We start from the raw sequence: 20,604 nt of genomic DNA, 5'->3' as shown, positions 1-20,604 counted from the left end.
ATATATTATAAGTTATTTTTTCAGAATGATACATCTTAAAGTCAGAAAGCTTTATGAAAAGTATACTTCTTTCCTTGAAATATGATTTGGTGTGATTTCTACTATATGAAAAGATTTTAAAAAATGTAGTAATTAGGGATGCCTGGGTGGCTCAGTTGGTTAAGTGTCTGACTTTGGTTCAGGTCATGATCTCACGGTTTCTTGAGTTTGAGCCCTGTGTTGGGTCCTTTGCTATCAGCACAAAGGTCGCTTCAGATTCTCTGTACCCCCCTCTCTCTGTCCCATGTATGCATGTGCCCCATGTATGCATGTGCTCTCTCTCTCTCAAAAATAAGCATTTTTTTTAAAAATGTAGTAATTAAAATATCTCAGTTCAGTTAGAAATGAAGAACAACTGATGAACCAGTATAGGCATTTTTTTCTTGCTTATTCAAAACTCAGAGCCTTTAGAATACTAATAAATATAGCCCCAAAGAGTATTTTTAATGAAGTGGATCATTATATGAATATTATGCTTAATATATCTATAGAATAGAGGGCAAATAACTAAATACTTTTCATAATTACTTACTATTGTTAAATATTCTGAACTGACCATTTTGGTTATACATTAAACTTATTCATGGACTTCCCATGTGTTTTCTCAGACAGGCTAGAGTTTGCTGAGATTTAAGGCACTGAAAGAGCCCTTCTAATATCCATTGTCCCTTAGTAGAGGGTGACTTAAGGAAGCATCTTTGTTTGTCATCAAAATTTAAAACATTTTATAAAGACATCAATGACCTTAAGAGTTCTAGATATTTCATAAAATATTGTAAATTTTGTATTTGATCCCTGAAGCAATCTTTTCAAAAAGTGCCATTTTATAAACTATGCTGGCAAAAGTACATAGATAAACAGGTTTATTTTTCTGAGGTAACAAAAGGCAAAATTACCCTGTTTGAGTACGGTTTTCACTGGCTTATAATCATAATGTCTGCAACAGCTTGGCCATTGGTTATTGTTTTAAAAGGCTCTGGGGAATGTTCAATGTAATAGAATGGAAAACAACTGCTGTGGTCTGAAGCTTTGTGGAATAGAACCTATAAATCTATCTACCCAAATAAACTAATTTAAAAAAAGTGGGACTTATGCTATGAATATAATACCAAAATTTTAAAAAATTAATAAAGGATAGGTTTGCTAATATTGTATTTTATTTTAAAAATTTTTTAGTTTTATTATTTTGAGAGAGGTAGAGACAGAATAAGTGGGTGAGGGGCAGAGAGAGAGAGATGGAAAGAGAGGATCCCAAGCAGGCTATGTGTTGCCAGTGCAGAGCCCAGCGCAGGGCTTTATCTCACAAACCATGAGATCATGACCTGAGCCAGGATCAAGAGTCAGATGCTTAACCAGCTGAGCCACCCAGGTGCCCCAGAACTAATGTATTTTAAATGAATATACTTGATCTTTATGGCAGATGTTTGAGTGTTTGTTGTGTGCCCCACACTATTCTCAGTGATTTTCCTAAATAAACTTGCAACAACGTTGAAGCATATTATTATCCCTGTATGACAAATGTAAAAATTGAGGGAAAAAAGGAGGTTAAATAATTTGCCCAAGATCAAGAGTTAAGAATATGGACTAAGGATCTACAAAATGCTACTCATCCACAAAACCCATGAACACTGGGAAAATTATTAGAATCAATTTTTTTTAGAACTCTAGAATTAACTAAATATTTTCAACAATCCAAGAAGCTTTTGTTTAAAAAAATGACTCAGTCTTGATAACAGTGAGCTTTGCAGCATCCTGACTTGCTTTCATGCTATTCTCTTCCCCCTAGCTCTGTAGTAGTCTCTAAACCCAGCAGACTTGCAACCACCAGAGGGGCACTCTGGGTTTGGAGCTCCTTAGGAAACAGGATAGAAATTCCTCAAACAATTAAAAACATTACTAGTATGTGATCTAGCAATCCAAAGTCTAGAGAGTTATCCAAAACTATTGAAATCAGGATCTGAAAGACATATATGCATTCTCATGCCCACTGCAACACTATTCACAATAGTCAAGATGTGAAAACAAGCTATCCATTAGCAGATGGATGAATAAAGAAAATGTGGTATGTGCACACAATAGACTACTATTCAGCCTTAAAAGAGAAGGAAACTCTGCAATATGCAAAACTATAGATGAATCTTGAGTACATGAGACTAAATGAAATAAGCCAGTTACAAAAACACAAATACTGCATGATTCTACCTATATGCAGTATCTAAAAGTGTCAAATTCATACTTAAAGAGTGGGATGGTGGTTGCCAGAGACAGGAAGCATGGGAAAATGGAGTTATTAATTAATAGACATAAAGTTTTAGTAAAGGAAGATGAATAAGTTCTAGGGATTTGCTATATAACATTGTACCTGTTTTTGATAATACAGTATTATAACCTTAATTTGTTAAGACAGTAGATCTCTTGTTAAATTTTTCTACCACAATAAAACAATTTTTTAAAAAGGTTCTCTCACAGATTATTGTCACTGTTACATTAATCTGGCAGCTCCCTGGAAAAGCTCCTTTTGGAGCCTGATTTCATCCACTCTGGAAGCAGCCCTATCATTAGGCATTTCTTGAAAACAATCAGCAGCAATTGTTTAACATTGCATCTTCCTGAATTTGTGATACTAATTGTGGCAATTAAAACATAAGATATCAGGTTAAGTCTCCATATTTTAATGCCCCTCCCCATCTTGTTTTATTTATCTCCAACTCTTTTCAGCACCCTTGTGTGAGTGCGCACATGCGCGCGCGTGCACACACACACACACACACACACACACACACATACACGCCACATATCACACCTTCTTCCTTTACCCAGAAGACAAAAACCTTGTTTATCTACTCATGCAGATTAAAAGCTCTAGAAATCACCAATCCATGGCATATGCCAACATGACACTGTGCTGCACTCATGTCACCATGTTCTTTGCATGGCATCATCCATAAAAGCATGTTTCAATGAAATTCAAACCTACCACCACTGCCACGGAAATGTCTTTACCTATCTCTCTCAAGAGTCTTGCAAATGTGTGTTTATGTGAAGAACTCCATGTTTACACATGCACTATTTCTGGGATCTCTTTTTGAATGTATCACAGAGAACAAATAACATACAGAATATCTTGACAACTAACATAAAATGAGTCTCATCCTTCATCAATACAAATATTAATGTGACATGAGTCTCATAAAGGGAAGACATCAGTGTTGAGTCTGAAATTTAAGGGTCCGAGACAATACTTATAATGCAAGAAGCTATCCTGCCACAGTGTTATGTAGATAGATAGATAGATAGATAGATAGATAGATGATAGATGATAGGTAGATACATACATACATACATACATACATAGGCAGGAAGATATTCTGACAGGAAACACAATATTTTTATTATCACAGAGCATCTTAGCACTGGTGAGGCTATATATGGCTTCACTACTAAATCATTCTGAATAAATGGTATTGACATAATTGCCTACTTATTTGGGGGAAAATTATGATTTTGCACAAACAGAGGGGTTGTACCACAGACTCACAAAAGCACAACACTCAGAGCTTGGCTGGCACATTCTCCCATCTCTGGAGAGGGAAAGGCTTTTATTCTGGGATATGAGCAAATGCTACAGGAGAGAGAAGTCTCTGAATCTCCCTGAAGTAATATACTATCTGTATCTTCTAGGACATGGTTGCTATTCAATCCTCCTTTAACAAAATTTACCAGCGGTCATTCATCAGAAAGTTTGGATCATGAGGGAATATGAAAGCATTCAGAGAATTCCCTTCCAACAATCAGATATAGGGAGTGAAGCTTTACAGTCTAGTGACCTTTACTGATTTATTATACAGTTTTCTTATTGAATAATGAAAAATTGGGTGGACTGATGTAAATGGGAAAAAAAGTAAAATGACCATTATTGACATTTTGATTAAAGAAATCAATGACATTCATAATTACTGTCTTAGGCTAAACTACCTGAACTTTTAGAGTAATCATTTACTGGCAGTAACATGGAACTAAAATGTATTTTTGGATTGTAGTTCTTATTTGAAAATAAGTGGTTTTTAAAAAGATTTTTATTCCTAAATCTTTTCTTGAAAAGATACAACAAAAATAAGCTTGCTTCAGAGATTCTCCCTTTTTATCACTGAATGGGCAATAAATTTTTATATCTTATAAATTCTGGTCAAACCAGGTTACTTTACTTAATCCTCGTTACCTTCTGCCCATTCACCCAGAATATGGCAAAACACTAGAAAAATAAAACTGATTTTATTTACATTGATACAGTAAATATATGTTTAAATACATTCCAAAATGAAAACAAAATGGCCCTAATATCTAGGATATCCTTTAGAAACAAAGCTTCATGACCTGAGCATGGTGGATGTTAATCATTCAGGACCCTGTCAACAGCCATAGTGATTGTTTTAAAGCATAAATCATACCATGCCACATCTCTGCTCTCCCTTTTTGATGGCTCCCTATCTCAGTCACAGAAAAAAAAAATCAGAATCCTTTCAAATGGCCTATAATAACCTTCATGGTCTGCCCATCTTGAATAACAGTTGCTTTTTGTTGCTTTTGTTTTGTTTTCCTATATCTATATATTCCAACTACTCGGCGGTTGGTTTGATAAATGAAGTATGATTGGCATGTAGACTATAAATAAGTCCTAGAGTTATTTAGCTTTCCATTAAAGCTGGATAAATTCCGTATATAATCCAAGTTGTTTTCCCTGGGAGATTTTTTTAAGTGTCATGAAAATGTGTTCTCTTACTCAACCCCAGACAGAGACTTATTAAGCATCTTTTGAGAGCAGTCATACTCTCTCTCTCATTCAAGACATGGTATTTGGAGTACAGACTATACCAGATCCAACAAAGCAGATAAGCTATGTACATCAATATTAATATGAGCAAAGTAGCAAAACAAAAAAATGAAATGTAAGGAATTCCAAGGAATCTGTAATCAAGATCACCTGATTACTTGGTCTAAATTCTAAAGGAAAATTCTGGGGCACCTGGGTGGCTCAGTCGGTAAAGCGTCCAACTTCAGCTCAGGTCATGATCTCATGGTTTATGGGTTCGAGCCCCGTTTCAGGCTCTGTGCTGACAGCTAGCTCAGAGTCTGGAGCCTGTCTTCAGATTCTGTACCTCCCCCTCTCTCTGACCCTCCCCTGTTCACGCTGCCTCTCTCTCTCCTCTCTCAGAAATAAATAAAAACATTAACAATTTAAAAAAAATAAACAGGAAAATTCTCCCAAGTGAAATGAGGACTATGTAGAGATTTAGTTCTGCTCTATTTGGGAAAAAAGACACAGCAGAATTAGGGGGACACTAATCTTGTAAATTTCTGAAAAAAGTTGGTAGTGATGCCTATACACAATATAGGTATATTGGCATAACATAATCTTTGTTTACCTGGTTAGCACACAGAACTACAGAATTCATGCAGATCCAACGAGGAAAATGGTATACAACACCTGCCTCTCCAACGATGTGTCAGCAACAATCATTTTTGTATGAAAAGAAAAATGTGCTTGCTTCTAAACTTATGTTACTGATGTACCTAATCACAATGCCTTTCACTTAGAGGAAAAGATTTTATTTTAAATCACAAAATTTGCATACAAAATCAAGCTTTTAGGTGAGGTCATATTAATTCCTTTTTGATAGGGTTTTTTTTTTTTTAAGATGTGTGTTATTTCTTTGGATTTTGTCCTTATAATTCCCCTGTGGTGAAGGTGTTACTGCTCTGTTTTGTCAATGATGGAAACAATAAACATGGATATCAAGCAAGGAGCAATAGAGTGGAAAGGTTGCTAGAGACGTTCATATACCCCCTTTCCAGGATGCATCATGGGATTGTAAGGGGTGCCTGGGCTTGGCTGGCAGGGGAAAGGCCCACCACAACACTTAGTGCAGATCTAGGAACTTTGGGCATGTTTCATTGATGACAATCATACCTATATCACAAGGTTGTGTTACAAGAGTTAAATGAGATGAAGTACACAAAACCACCATGTGCTATTATCATGGTTCCTAGGAAAGCACAACTTTAAAAATTGTCTGTGTTTATCAATAACCCAATGTTAGAAAATTCTGAGAATCATCATTTTGGATTGTGTTTCTGGCTCTCTCACAATGCTTCTCATTTTGAACTATTCCCTGAAAAACGTAACGTTGCCAATCAAATCTGAATTACCGCTTACTTCTACAGACTACTCTCTTGAAGACTGATTACCTTTTAACTATGATTTGAGATTTAGTTTTCATAATAGGAAATAACGGTTTTGCAGAGTGGTCTGGCAGGGTTTTATAGAACAGCTCCAGACAGGCTGACATGTGCTTTTATTAACCACATTTCCTGTAGCTGCACAGACAATGAGAAATCCACTTCTGTGAGCAGAACCAATTATAACTGAACAGGTACACTTTTTCCCCAGCCTGGTCATGATGTCAAATGTTTGATTAGAAAGATCTTGTGCTTTTGGCAAAGTGGGGGTGAATTTCTTTCCATTTGCAAGAACAACCTATTTCTGCCTTTCATTTCCTGGTCTCATAGTATCTTAATTCTGATCTCTCAATGTCAAATAGAGTCATAAATACAATGCCCTTGAGATGGGGAAAACAATATTGTTCTATGTTTCAAAACAGCTTGAGCCAGCTTCAGGCAGGAAGAGGCTGCACCAGGACACAGAATCAGATGTATCATGTGATCTAAGAGAGGACAGAGACAAGGTACACATGGAGAATATGTCCCAGTGGAGGCAACATGGGATGGACCTGGTAGCCCTGCAAAGGAATCTCAAGAACAGTGTTAAATACAGAGAAATGTTAAGTGAAACAGATAAAAAGGTGAATGGAAATACTCCCTTGTGCATATATAAAACAGTGACACAACCACAATAAATCAGGTTTTGAAAGTGTGGGACTGAAATAAGGAAGAGTAATTCTAAAAAGAGGCAGTTCCTAGGAAAATCCTCTCACAGATGGGAAGAAAAAGAAAAAGTGGGAACTTGGTTGTAAATACAGGATTACAAAGACAAAGCAGTCCCCATTGAGTCAAGCATTAAGACAAGGGCCCCTTTCTGCTGCCAAAGAGAGAAACTTGCCAGCAATGTCAGTAGAAAGACTACCCCATCCCCTCCCCCCCACCTTCCCCACCCCTCTGCCAAAATACTAAAAGCTTATTATTGCAAACTTCATATTTCTTCTCTTAAAAATTCTTCAGCTATGGCAAATCAATCTGTTGATATTTCATGGAACTCAAATGAAGATTATTCAGTTACTTTTAACTCTCTCTTGACCAATGTAAAGATACAGAATTGTAGATGGGTAGAATATTTAAGCTCAAAGGAATTGTATTGATCATTTATTCTAAACTCATTGTAGAGTCAAGAATTCCAGGATTATCTCAGATCACATGGCAAACTAGTAACACAGCCAGGACAGGAATCACATGCTCTTGATTTCCAGACAGTACTTCTTTTTTCCACCATAGCTCTTTAAGATAAAATTTTCAATATTTTCAAAAGAGAGTTGCATCTATATAAAGTCCAAGAGGAAAAAATTCTATTAATAAGAGAACCCAAGTAGGAATAAGCTAAATTTAATAGGTCACCAACAGAGACTTATAAAATGAATATATATATATTTTTAATTAAATGTAAGAGGCTGCCTGGGTAGCTCAGTCGGTAAAGCATTGACTTCAGCTCAGGTCATGATCTCATGGCTCATTGAGTTGGAGCCCCACATCAGGCTCTGTGCTGAGAGCTTGGAACCTGGAGCCTATTTGGGATTTTGTGTCTCCGCCTCTCTCTTTCCAAAATAAATAAACATTTAAAACATTTTTTTTTTAAAAAGGAGGTGGTGGGGAAATGCAACCCAGAAATAAATATCTTTTACTTTGCACTCAAAATATATCTAAAACTAGCCATTTCTTGTTACCGCACTGCTACTCTGTTGACCCAGGGAAGCATCATGTATAGCAACGTTCCCCTAATTGGTTTCCTGTTTCCATCCTTGGCCCCCTATTACCTAACAGCAGCACAGAAGTCAGAATGAGTCCTTTAACATGTGATTGTCATTCCCCGACCCAATCCTCCAATCGCTTCTTGTCTCCTAAAAATTGAAGCCAAAATCAATACAAAGACCTACAAAGACCTATACAATTTACCTTCTGCATTCCCTCTCTGATCTCATCTCCTTTTGTCTCCTTAGCTCGCTATATTCCAGCCATCCCGGCCTTCCAGCTTACTCTTGAGTATATTAGGCACAGCCGTGCATTAGGGTTTGTATCATCTCTTTGGTCTGGAGCATTTACCCCACCCTCTGTCTACATAGCTCATCTTAACTATTCAAGTCTTTGGACAAGTGTTGTCTTTTCCTTAAGGCACACCATAACCACCTTATTTAAAATTATTCTACTCACTGTGCACTCTAAATCCTATTTATCTTGCTCTATTCTTTTTTACATAGCACTTATCATGAGCTACCATTCTATATTATTTACTGCCACTAGAATGTAACATTAAATAGAGTATCAAGGCATTTACCAAGATGTTTTGTTATTGATGTATATGCAGCATCTAAAACAGTACCTAAAATATAATAATCAAGAAATATCTGCTGAGTGACAGACTTGACTAAAAGCAGATGATCACCATGTTAAGAGCCATAATCTCTGGTTTTACTCAAATGAAAATTCAAGAATTCTACACTGGAGAGAGTACCACAGAACGGAGTGTTCTTAACTCTGAAGGAAGGGGTCTAATATGAAGAAACGGCAATTTGGAGAAATGTCAGAAGCACATCAGAATTTGTTATAATGATAGTGCTCGTTTTGGCTGCACACATACTAAACTTGGAACAATACAGAGAAGATTGGCATGGCCACTGTGCAAGGATGTCACGGAGATGCGTGAGGCATTCCATATTTAAAAAACTGTTATAAAGATATATAGGACTTTAATTACAAGATTTAACTAAATGGAATATCAAACCATTTGCCAAGATCGCAAAATAAAACTTCATATTCTGTTAAATTAATATTTAAGTTTAATAAAATATCTAAGGGCCCAATAGATGTTTTTATGGAAATTAATGAAATGACTTAACAGTTCATTTGAAAGGATGAGGAGCTGAGAACCTAAATAATCAGTGACAAGAAGAAAAAATTTATACCAATATTAAAACAAAATTAGAAAACAGTACTTATGAGCTACTGATTTGAGAAAAGCCAGATAAATCAAAGAAATGGAATAAAAAATTGAGAAACTGCCTTCAGAACAAATGAGTAAGGAATAATTTAGTAAATATATGGAACTAGGAAAATGTTTCAACCATTTGTTTTTAAAAAGTTTTTTCATACAACATACAAAGTAAATTCCTCATGGATTAAGGAGTTAAATAAGAGAATAAATGCAGATTTAGAATAATGATAAGTGGGTCTCATCTTAAGGCAAGTCAAGCTCACCAAGTTTAAGATATCATAACCAAATTATGAGATGAACATTTTTAGAGCATTATTATTACTATCATTAATAGTAATAATCATTATTTATTATATTATCCCATTCATGGGATACTTTGGCAGATAACTTGGAAATAATAATGACTATTATTAATATTAATAATGTTGTTGTTAAAAAGGAAACAACCAATATGAGGTGATCCTGGAAAGAATGGCACTCATTTTGTGAGATAAAAGCCTGGAGGGGATAAAGGGTCAAGGATTAATCATTAGGGTTTAGAACTTTCCCTTTCTTTTCCTACCTATTATTACTAGAACTTCAGCAAATTCATTTTTTACCCACAAGTGCACTCTTAGTGGTTCCTTGAAAACTCAAAGAGAATAAATTGAATTCATAGTTTGGGGCACTAAAGAGCAATCTCACGCAGTTGAAACACCAGAACTGAGATGAAAAATAAACATAAAGGAAGAGGGAAAAGCAATTATGAAGAGGATGGCAGGAAGCTTGGAGCTGTTGGACAGGTTTATGGCAGACTCTGTTGAGTTTCATGGGTGTATACTTATTACTAAACTCATTTCATGGGTGTATACTTATTACTAAACTCATCAAGTTATATATATTAATTATGGATAGCATTTTGTATGTCAAAAATGTAAGGTAAGAAAATAAAATTCAGAAGAAAAAGAGTGAAGAGCAAAAGAACAAAAAAGACCAAAGGAGCATATATATAAATATCCCATATAGATTTTTGAGAATAAAGGAGGAGGGCATCAAAAGCTGAAAATTATATGAAATTGAGGGCTTATTTGATTTTATTTGAACATTAAAAACTTGATAGCTAAAAGGATGACTGGAAATAACAACCTTGCACATACCCACACTTCCATACTCATATACAGAGATCTGCACATATGGGTGTACACACACACGTACTTTCAAGCAACTTACTGAGAAAGTTCGACTTGATAGGCTATAAGAAAGAACCAACTTCATTCTTGTTCTTTTGTATTCCTTCAAATTTCTGTGAACTAGTAGTTGTTCTAACTCTGCGTAAAATTTTAAGGAAGTCTCATAGTCTTTGGTGAACAGTAGTTTATAAAAATCCACATTTGTGTGTTAGCCACTTAGATCCAAGCCAGTTTTATATATTTATATAATAAAAAAGCTCAGAGAGTTTCTCTAATTTAAGGCTTCTTCCTGTAGTAGCTTAATCTCCCTGACTGACTTTACTTTAGAGTAAAATAAAATTAAGTTTCTTCCTTCCTTCTTTCTCTCTATCATTCCTCCTTTCCACAAATATTTATTGAGTGACTGCTCTGAACCAGGAGCTTTAATAAAATACCAAGGAAGCAAGCAGGACAGATGGCGAAAAATTAAAAAGAAAGCCATAAGGAATTTTTAGCAAGAGAATCACACAGTAAGATTTTTCTTTTCTAATGATAAATATATCAAGATGTGGATAAGAAAGTTGAATATAGTGTGACTAGACATAAAAAGGCTAGTTAGAAGATGGTCTCAATAATCCGGAAGAGAAATGATGAAGACCTGAGGTAGAGAGGTGTATATTAAAAAGGTTAAAGAAATAGAAGAGGATTTAATGATGGATAAATGAGAAAAGGGGGGGAAGAAAAGGACCGTTCCTAGATGTCTGGTTTAGGCTACTCAGTAGATGGTGGTGGCCTTTGCAAAGATAAGAAATCAGAAGGAAGACAGGGCACCTGGGTGGCTCAGTTGGTTGAGTGTCCAACTTTGGCTCAGGTCATGATCTCACAGTTTGTGAGTTTGAGCCCCATGTCAGGCTCTGTGCTGTCCGCTCAGAGCCTGTATCCTGCTTTGGATTCTGTGTCTCCTGCTCTCTCTGCCCCTCCTCCATTTGTGCTCTGTCTCTCAAAAATGAATAAATATTTAAAAAAAATTTTAATTTTAAAAAACATCAGAAGGAAGATTAATGTGATTATTTTTGTTAAGACAGTATAGCTGTTTTTTTATGGTTCATTGTTACCCAGTTTCTTTCAACTTTGAGGGATAAGAGAAGATTACACTTTCTCACCCCAAAATAATTTTATAATTTAATAATAATTAATTTATAAATAAGTTTATAATTTAATCTGTGCAGTGGATAGAGCTACACATAGTGATCTCTTGGTGCATTGTTTTGAGTTCATGGTTCTCTATCTTCTCTAACACAACGACGAGTGGCCATGTTCCAGAAGAAGGAGCCTCCCTTAATATGGGTCCCTAACTAGAGGATTCTGTGTTTCAGAACATTTTCTTTAGATAATGCATAGTTCCATGGAAGTTGAAATTCCAAACAAGCTCCGTATATTGATGATTTTCACGGGTTTTTTTCACAATTTTTTTTCTGTATACTGATTATTTTCACAACTCCTCCTTTGCCCTTGCAAAACCACCCTTCTATCTGTGTCTTGAGCTCCTGACTTAATAAGTTTAACCACCATCTATGTTGATGCTTTTGTCAGAAGCTGGGTATTCTCCTTATATTGTGACTTTCTTATTCTCTACACATCATCAGCCACATGTACTACAAATATCACCTCATTAAGTCTTCTTTAATATTTGTCTTCTAGTCACACAGGCAATCATCTCTCTCTGATATGAGTACTTCAGTTTTCTAACTGTTTTACTTGATAATCTGCTCTATAATTAGAGTGATTTTCCAAAATGAGTATTTAAGGGGGTATAATTGATGTTTTCACCATTGTAAGTGTGCAATTCAATGAATTTAATAAATTTAAAGGGTTGGGCAACCATCCAGGTGTAGAACTTTTTCATCATCCAAAAACTTCCCTCCGGCCTGTTTGCAGTTCACCTCTGCTCCTATCCACCACTCTAGACAACCACTTATCTGCTGTCTATCTCTATAAACTTGCCTTTTCTAGAGGTTTTGTATGTAAAATAGAAATTTTATTGTTATTTCCCTACTGGAAATTCTAAAATGCCCTCCATTTTTCCTCTGTAGAAAGTACAAATTCCTTTAAAAATAGATTATTGTAAGGAAGGAAGGATTAGTCTTTTTTTTTTTTTTAATGTGGAATACAACTGATTTTGTTTGTCTTCATTCTTTTCTGTACTGGAAGAATAAAATGCAGTATTTCTTTTAGGAGGGTGAGGTGAAAATGGGAGCTAGCCTGTTTCAGGTGCTAATATTTGAGCTGTGTGTGGGCTTAATGGGGCACCAGGGCCTGTGGTCAAAGACGGAGTGGAAGTAGAGAAAACCAAACCAAACAAACAAAAAAAAACAGTACCTCTTGGCAAAATACAAAGAAAGGAAGAAAAGGCTAAAAGGTTGAAAGATAAGATATTATGGGTGGAGTCCCCAAGAACATAGCTGCAATCTTTAAGAAATTAGCCAGGGAGAGAGGGGTCCATAGTCATGCCATTGCCTGATGGCTGAACCAGGTAAAGGAGAGATAAAGTAATGTAAAGACTGAGTCCTGAGCACTGGGAGAGCACAGTGTGGCAGAAACCTAAGAAGCTGATATTGAGGAAGTCACATTCTTCATCTTCAACAGAATGATTAAAGTGAACTGAACTACTTGCAAGCCTGAGTTAAGAAACTTGGTAATGACACACGTTTCCTGATTTGGCCTTTTTTCTCTTCCATCCTGATAATATTACTCTATGCTACAGACATTATAAACCTCTCCAGGATCCTGATACAGTTATGTCTACACCTGGCTGGATTGTGCTAAACATCACTGTACATCTGACTAATTCTACTTGTTTAAACTGATATATGTCAATCTGGACATCTAAATATCCTTCATTGATCTCAATCCCAATGTTTGATTGATCATAATGAATTGTCCCCAAACCTGTGTAATCTCCAACTAATAGCGCTCTTCCCTTGAGTCCTCACACTGAAATTGTTTTCCTGTGTCTAATCCATTAGACAGAGAGTCTCCTGAGCTTAGATACTTGTATCCTATTCTCTTAATGTGTCTCTAGTGCTTATCACAGCTAATGGCACACAATTAAGATTTTACATCTATGGAGCTAAAATAAGTGTAAACAATTATAATAATAATCATTATTTTAACATTTTAAAATAATTATAGATGTAAATAATTTAAAAGCATTTAACATGCAATATACAATTAAGGTAATATTTAAGGACATGCAAACAATAGATTTTTAAATCTTTCTCCTCAATCTTTTATTGCAGTTATATAAATGTAGTTTTCCTCTATGTAGCAGTAATATACTGTGTATTTTTCTTGGCTTATTAAAAAATTGTCCATTATTCTGAGCTCTCTAACACATTAATCCTTATTAATCCTCTTTTCTTTATTAGTTTCACATCTCCCTTGATGGAAAAAAAAGGCTTGACAGTCTTTCAGGATCTTATGTTATCACCTACTTGATGTGGAATTCCAAAGTTACTAGTTCTAGTCCTAGTCTGAGGTCCAGCTTTTTAAGTTTATTTCAGCAAAAACAGAATTGTTACTAAAAAAGCTTTCTGCTGGCACCAGGAATAGCCTTAGGACTTCCCTAAAATTCTAACATCTCTCACATAGTTTAAGGTCCTTTCCAGCTTTTTGCCATCACTGGGTCATTAAAAAGATAAACTCTAAGCATGACAGGGGCACCTGGGTAGCTCATTCAGTTAAGCTTCTGACTTGATTTCAGCTCAGGTCATGATCTCACAGCACGTGGAGCCCCATGTAGGACTCTGTACCAAAAGTGCAGGGCCTACTTGGGATTCTCTCTCTACTTTTGCATGCTTTTTTTCTCTCTCTCTCAAGATAAATAAACTTTTAAAAAATCCTCACCCTGACAAACCCACATTTACAAGAATAACATCAGAAGGAAGTGTCTGTCCTCATCTGATCACTTTCCTGACCTCTGATAACTGCAATAGACCAGACACAATGTCACAGGCGACCATCTCTGAAAGACTGAACTTTCTTTAGAAGATGACTTCTCAGCACATAAAAGTAGATTTTAAAGGAAAAACATGAGGTCATTTCCAGTCATTTTTCTTAATAAATCCATACATGTGACTATTCTCCTGAAAGCCATTTTACAGGTATAAATTAAAGAATTTGTGAGTACAGGTGAGTGTGGAAATGGAGAGTGAGTATGGATAGAGAAAAGATACTGACGATTAAGTTCTAAACCACTAAAACACTTACAGTTAAGGGAGACCAGAGAGAGTCAGTCAAAAATTCAGAAGGAAAATCAACCACAACAGTGTAAGAAAATCACGATGTTCCAGAAAACAAAGGATTTCAGAAAAGAGAAAGTGTTCAACGAGTATTCAAATAATATGAGGACTTTGGATTCTAACCCTTTATCAGATATGTCATTTGCAAAATCTCCTCCCATTCAGGAGGCTGCCTTTCAGTTTTGTTGATTGTTTCCTTCACTGTGTAGACATCTTTTATTTTGATGTGGTCCTAATAGTTTATTTTTGTTTCTCTTTGCTTTGGGACACATATCTAGAAAAACGTTGCTACGGCCAATGTTAGACACATTACTACCTGGCTCTCTTCTAGGATTTTTATGGTTTTAGGTCTCACTTTTAAGTCTTTAATCTATATTGTTTATTTGTGTGTATGGTATAAGAAAGTGGCCTAGTTTCATTTTTCTTCATGTAGCTGACTGCTTTCCCCAACACCATTTGTTGAAGAGACTTTTTCCCATTGTATATTCATTCCTTCCATATTGAAGATTCATTGGCCATATAATTGTCAGTTTATTTCTGGTTTTTCTATTCAGTTCTATTGATCTATCTCTCTACTTTTGCACCAGGATCATACTATTTTGATTAATACAGCTTTGTAAGATAACTTGAAGTCTGAAATTGTGATACCACGAATTTTCCTTTTCTTTTTCAAGATTGCTTTTGCTATTTGTTGTCACTTGTAGTTCCATATAAATTTTAAGACTATTTGTCCTAGTTTTAGGGGTGCCTGGGTGGTTCAGTCAGTTAAGACTAGTTTTGTGCAAAAATGTAAAGATGTCTCTCACCTCTTTGGTTAGGTTTTACCTAAGTAACATATTGTTTTTGGAATGATTGTAAATGAGACTGATTCCTTGATTTCTCTTTCTGTTGCTTCATTATTAGTGTATACAAATGCAGCAGATTTCTGCACATTGATTTTGCACCCTGCAGCTTTACTGAATTTATCAGTTCTAGTAGTTTTTTGGTGGAGTCTTCTGGGTTTTTATATATAGTATCATGTTATTTGCAAATAGTGAAAATTTTACTTCTTCCTTAACAATTTAGATGCCTTTTATTTATTTTGTTGTTGTCTGATTGCTGTGGCTATGACTTCCTATACTATGTTGAATAAAAGTGGAGAGAATGAACATCCTTGCCTTATTCCTGACCTTGGGGGGAAAACTCTCAGTTTCCCCACATTGACAAGTATGATGTTAGCTGTGAGTTTTCATATATGGCCTTTATCCTGGGGTGTGTTCCTTCTAAAGGAACTTACACAACTCAACACCCCCCCCCAAAAAAACAATCAAATTAAAAATGGCAGAAGACATGAACAGACATTTTTCCATAGGACATACTGGTGACCAACATACACATGAAAAGATGCTCAACACTATTCATCATCAAGGAAATGCAAATCAAAACTACAATGAGATATCATCTCATATCTGTCAGAATGGCTAAAATCAAAACCATAAGAAACACAAGGATGTGGAAGAAAAGGAACCCTCGTGCACTGTTGGTGAGAATGCAGACTGGTGCAAACACTGTAGAAAACAATATGGAGTTTCCTCAAAAAGTTAAAAATGGCATTACCTTGGGGCACCTGGGTGGCTGAGTCAGTTAAGCATCCAACTCTTGATTTCAGCTCAGGTCATGATCTCACGGGTTTGTGGGTTCAAAACCCCACATTGGGCTCCATGTGTTGAAGTACAAAGCATGGGATTTGGGATTCTCTCTCTCCTCCTCTCTCTCTGCCCCTCCACACTTGCTCTCTTTCTCAAAATAAATAAATAAATAAATAAACTTAAAAAGATGGAACTACCCCATGATCCAGTAACTGGCTGTTTACCCAAAAAATGTTAATTCAAAGGGACACATCCACCCCTACGTTTATAGCAGCATTATTTACAAAAGCCAAATTATGGAAGTAGTCCAAGTACCCACTAATACATGAATATATACACACACATATATACACACACACATATATACACACACACAATGGAATATTATTCAGTCACAAAAATAGAACCTTGGCATTTGCAGTGGTGCAGATGGAGCCAGAGAGTATAATACTAAGCAAAATAAGGCACTCAGAGAAAGTCAAATACAATATGATTTCACTTATAATGGAATTTAAGAAACAGAAAAAATGAGCAAAGGAAGAAAGAGAGAGAGCGAGAGAGACCAAGAAACAGATTCTTAACCATAGAAAACAAACTGATGGTTAACGGGGGGTAGGTGAGCGAAATAGGAGAAGCGGATTAAGGAATGCATCTGTCTTGATGAGCACTGGGTGATGTAGGGAATTGTTGAATCACTATATTGTACACATGAAACTAACACTGTATGTTAACTATACTGGAATTGAAAATAAAAATAATATGAAGACAAAGGAATGACCACAAAATTTGCCAACCTGAGTGCCACTGATAACTAGGATATATGACCTACCTCTCAGCCTCAATTACCTCATCTGCAAAATAGGGATAATAATAGCACCCATTTCATGAAGTGGTGTGAAGGATTAAATAAGATAACAACACATGTAAGCGCCTAGCATAATGCCAGAGACAGAAGAAAAGTTCAGTGATGGCAAGTATATTTTAATTGCAGAATACTGAGCAGCTTGGATCATAGAATTTATGATATTTTATTGAACACAGGATGCCTGACAACCCTGTGAGAGAGAATTTGGCTCGAGAAGAGCCTGGAATGAATAGAAAAATATAGAAATGATTCCAGCTCAAGAGACAATGAAGAGAAAAATATCTTGGGTAGGGCAATTTCCATCCTCGAATAACACAATTGATATGACTCTGTGTTTTATAATATTTCATAATTAGTCAGCATGTTCTTTTTTAACATTAGTTAAGGTTTGGAAACCATTTGAAAGCGACAACAAATTTTCATTAAAGACAAATGTTATATAAAGTTTAGTTATCTTAACAAGCTTAACATCAGAAGTTAAAATTACATTCTTATCTCTTAACCTAGGAGAACAGGTATTTCTTGCTTTCTATATATTGTGTAATCCACAATTTTACAACCAGTCCTTTTCAATTCTGTGTCTAGACTGTCAGTTGTACAGTTCTTCTGGTCTATGATATATTTGTCTTTGTTCCATTTGGCTCATTTTGTAGTCAATGGCCTTCTGATCTTCGAGGATTTTCTCTAATTTTTTTCTCTCCTTATTGGATTTTAAATTAGCCATGCAATTGGTTCATGGTGAATATCTTAAACAATGGCATATCTTACAAAATAGCTAAAAGCTACTTGTTCTAATACAATTATCTAATTGATAATTAAGTACTGGGTGGAGGTTTTCTAAGACATCATGGTCATATTGAAGTTAGATTCTGATGAAGTATGATAAAAAATTAGTGCTGTAATAGGCTGGCTGAGAGTTTGTCCTTAAATAATGCATTAGTATGAATCATTATTTTCTTTTTTTAAGAGTTTTTAATGGACCTTCTCATTCTCCTAAACTCTGTGTTCATTTTTACTTACTACTCTTCTGTTATTGAGATAAATATTTTTCTTAAGTTTTCTACTTTTCAAATTAAAAAAAAAAGAAATACTGATTTTTGGAAGCTTATCCCCATGCATGCTTTCATAGCACTCTTATGCTCATTTTCTATCCTAACATTTACCCAGGAAATTTGGTTTGGGAAGCAAAATATAAACGTTTTCATTTACACAGGTCTGGAAACACCACCAAAAGATTAAATGTAATGGTTCACTTGCAAGAAACTGTGAGTTGTAGCAAAACTTATTTGCTCAAATATATAGCTTATGTCTTATCAATTTATTTCTAGGTAAGGTTTTTCTTTTAAAATAAATTCAGAACTGATATAGTAATGGAAAACTCAGATAAATCAGTTTTTGAAACTGCAAAGCTAGCCATCTTACCACCTCTAGATTTGTCCAACTGCTCTTTAGATTTTTTTTGAAAATTTAACAGAACCGAAGGTAGTGAGCTCAAAGAACGGAATTTAAATATCTAGTGAGACCACACTCAACTCAATGAATCAATGAATCTCTACAGGATTATAAGAAGATGGCTATTCATGTGCCCTCACTTTATACATACTGTGCACTGAACATTCCAAATTACTGATTCTTCTGTTAGAGATGGTCATTTCTAAACAGGGATTTCTAGGTTATGAACATCTTTTAAAAATGAAAACTCTCCTAATCTTCATAAAAGCCAGAAATCTAATATGAATGATTTACTACAAATTTCATTCACTCATTTTTCCAATCCACTGGGAAAATAAATCCACATTTTTTCTTTTTTTTTTTTAAGTTTGCTTATTTATTTTGAGAGAGACAAAGAAAGAGAGTGAGAGAGTTGGGGAAGGGCAGAGAGAGAGGGAGACACAGAATCTGAAGCAGGCTCCAGGCTCTGAACTGTCATGAGCCTGATACAGGGCTCAAACTCACAAGCCATGAGATCATGACTTGAGCCAAAGTCAAAAGCTCAACTAACTGAACCACCCAGGTGTCCCTAAACACATTTTTTAAAAGACTTTTTTTTTTGCAGTTAAAAAGTAATAATCACTAATATTGAAAGTGATAATCACATATTTGGTGGTATATTTTAGTTCTTCACTCCACAGATGGGAAAAGGAGGCAAGGAACAGTATTAACTAATGTTTTTCATTAGCCTTTCCTCACTTGCCTGGTGAGAACACTGTTAGCTGAAAACTTAAAAAGGGCCAAAAGTTTGGTTAATTCAAGTATTTCTGAGTAGGAGTGTACTTTAATCTCCCAGAAGGAAACAGTGTTTTTTGGACATAAACTCTCTAAAGAAAATGAATATTTTATTATTAGTCAGATAACATTCATTTTGGTTGAAATTTCCTTAAAATGAGGCCATGTCTGCTAATGCCTGACTTTAACCAATTGTTTTCATTTAATAATAATTTTTAAACCATTCTTTGGCTCTCCAGCCAAAGTATTAATATAGTACATGTTATGCCAGGGGAAAATTTTAAGAGTTCTGTATACTCTCCCACTTCCAAAAGCAAAAAGAACTTAGAACTATTTCACACTTCCCATTGGGCACAGCGTTCTATCTGCAAGGATTCAGCTGGAACTTGAGTTTGGCTAATTTTCAACTCAGGACTTCCTTTATTCATCCTTTTCTCTCCCCTCCTACCTTTTTCACTTGCTCCTACTACATTTGGCTGTTTACAGGCTCCAGACTTTGGTCAACTCAAAAGCCATGGCGTATGACCATATTAATCTGTATGTGTCTCAACCTTGAGGATAGGTCAAATATCTGCTAAAAATATGCCAAATTTGTCAACTTTTTATTTAAAAATTTTTTTTAATGTTTATTTATTTTTGAGAGAGACAGAAGACAGAACATGAGTGGGGGAGGGGCACAGAGAGAGGAAGACACAGAATCCAAGGCTGACTTCAGGCTCTGAGCTATTAGCACAGAGCCTGACATGGGGGTCAAACTCACGAACGGTGAGATCATGACCTGAGCCGAAGTTGGATGCTTAACCGACTGAGCCACCCAGGTACCCCAAATTTGTTAACTTTTAAAAAGAAGATCATAAGCTCCCTGTATCTTTCTTATTTCTCAGATTTAGAATCTCAGGGTTTCATTATGTGCATGTTCTCCACCATCTTTGCCTTTGGTCTCTGAAGACTGCTAAAACATTACTCTTCCTTATTCACAGGGAAACAGACTTACAGCCTCTCTGTTAGACAAAGAGAACACACCACGAGCAGATAGATAGCGATCTTCCAAAGTACAGAGTTGGTTACAAATCTAAACATTCTTAATATCTTTACAACACATCGCATTGACAAAATAAAAGGAGGGAATATAATACTGTTCTTTAACGATCTAGATTTACCCTAGGAGCATGGTTCCTTT

The 20,604-nt window shown here is 35.6% G+C and overlaps 1 protein-coding gene and 1 non-coding gene across 2 annotated transcripts in view; one reads left to right on the top strand and one right to left on the bottom strand.

Moving 5' to 3' along the window:
• THEMIS (thymocyte selection associated) overlaps window positions 1-20,604 on the bottom strand; it is a 176,276-nt gene that overhangs the window by 57,574 nt on the left and 98,098 nt on the right. The window lies entirely within an intron of this gene.
• LOC120247816 lies at window positions 8,878-8,984 on the top strand. The gene has a single exon (XR_005532418.1). It is a non-coding gene; the product is annotated as a U6 spliceosomal RNA (small nuclear RNA).

The sequence above is a fragment of the Hyaena hyaena genome, unplaced genomic scaffold, assembly GCF_003009895.1.
Source record: "Hyaena hyaena isolate Hyena2069 unplaced genomic scaffold, ASM300989v1 scaffold_549, whole genome shotgun sequence".
NCBI classification, from domain to species: domain Eukaryota; kingdom Metazoa; phylum Chordata; class Mammalia; order Carnivora; family Hyaenidae; genus Hyaena; species Hyaena hyaena.
This window is presented reverse-complemented; position numbering and strand designations above follow the sequence as displayed.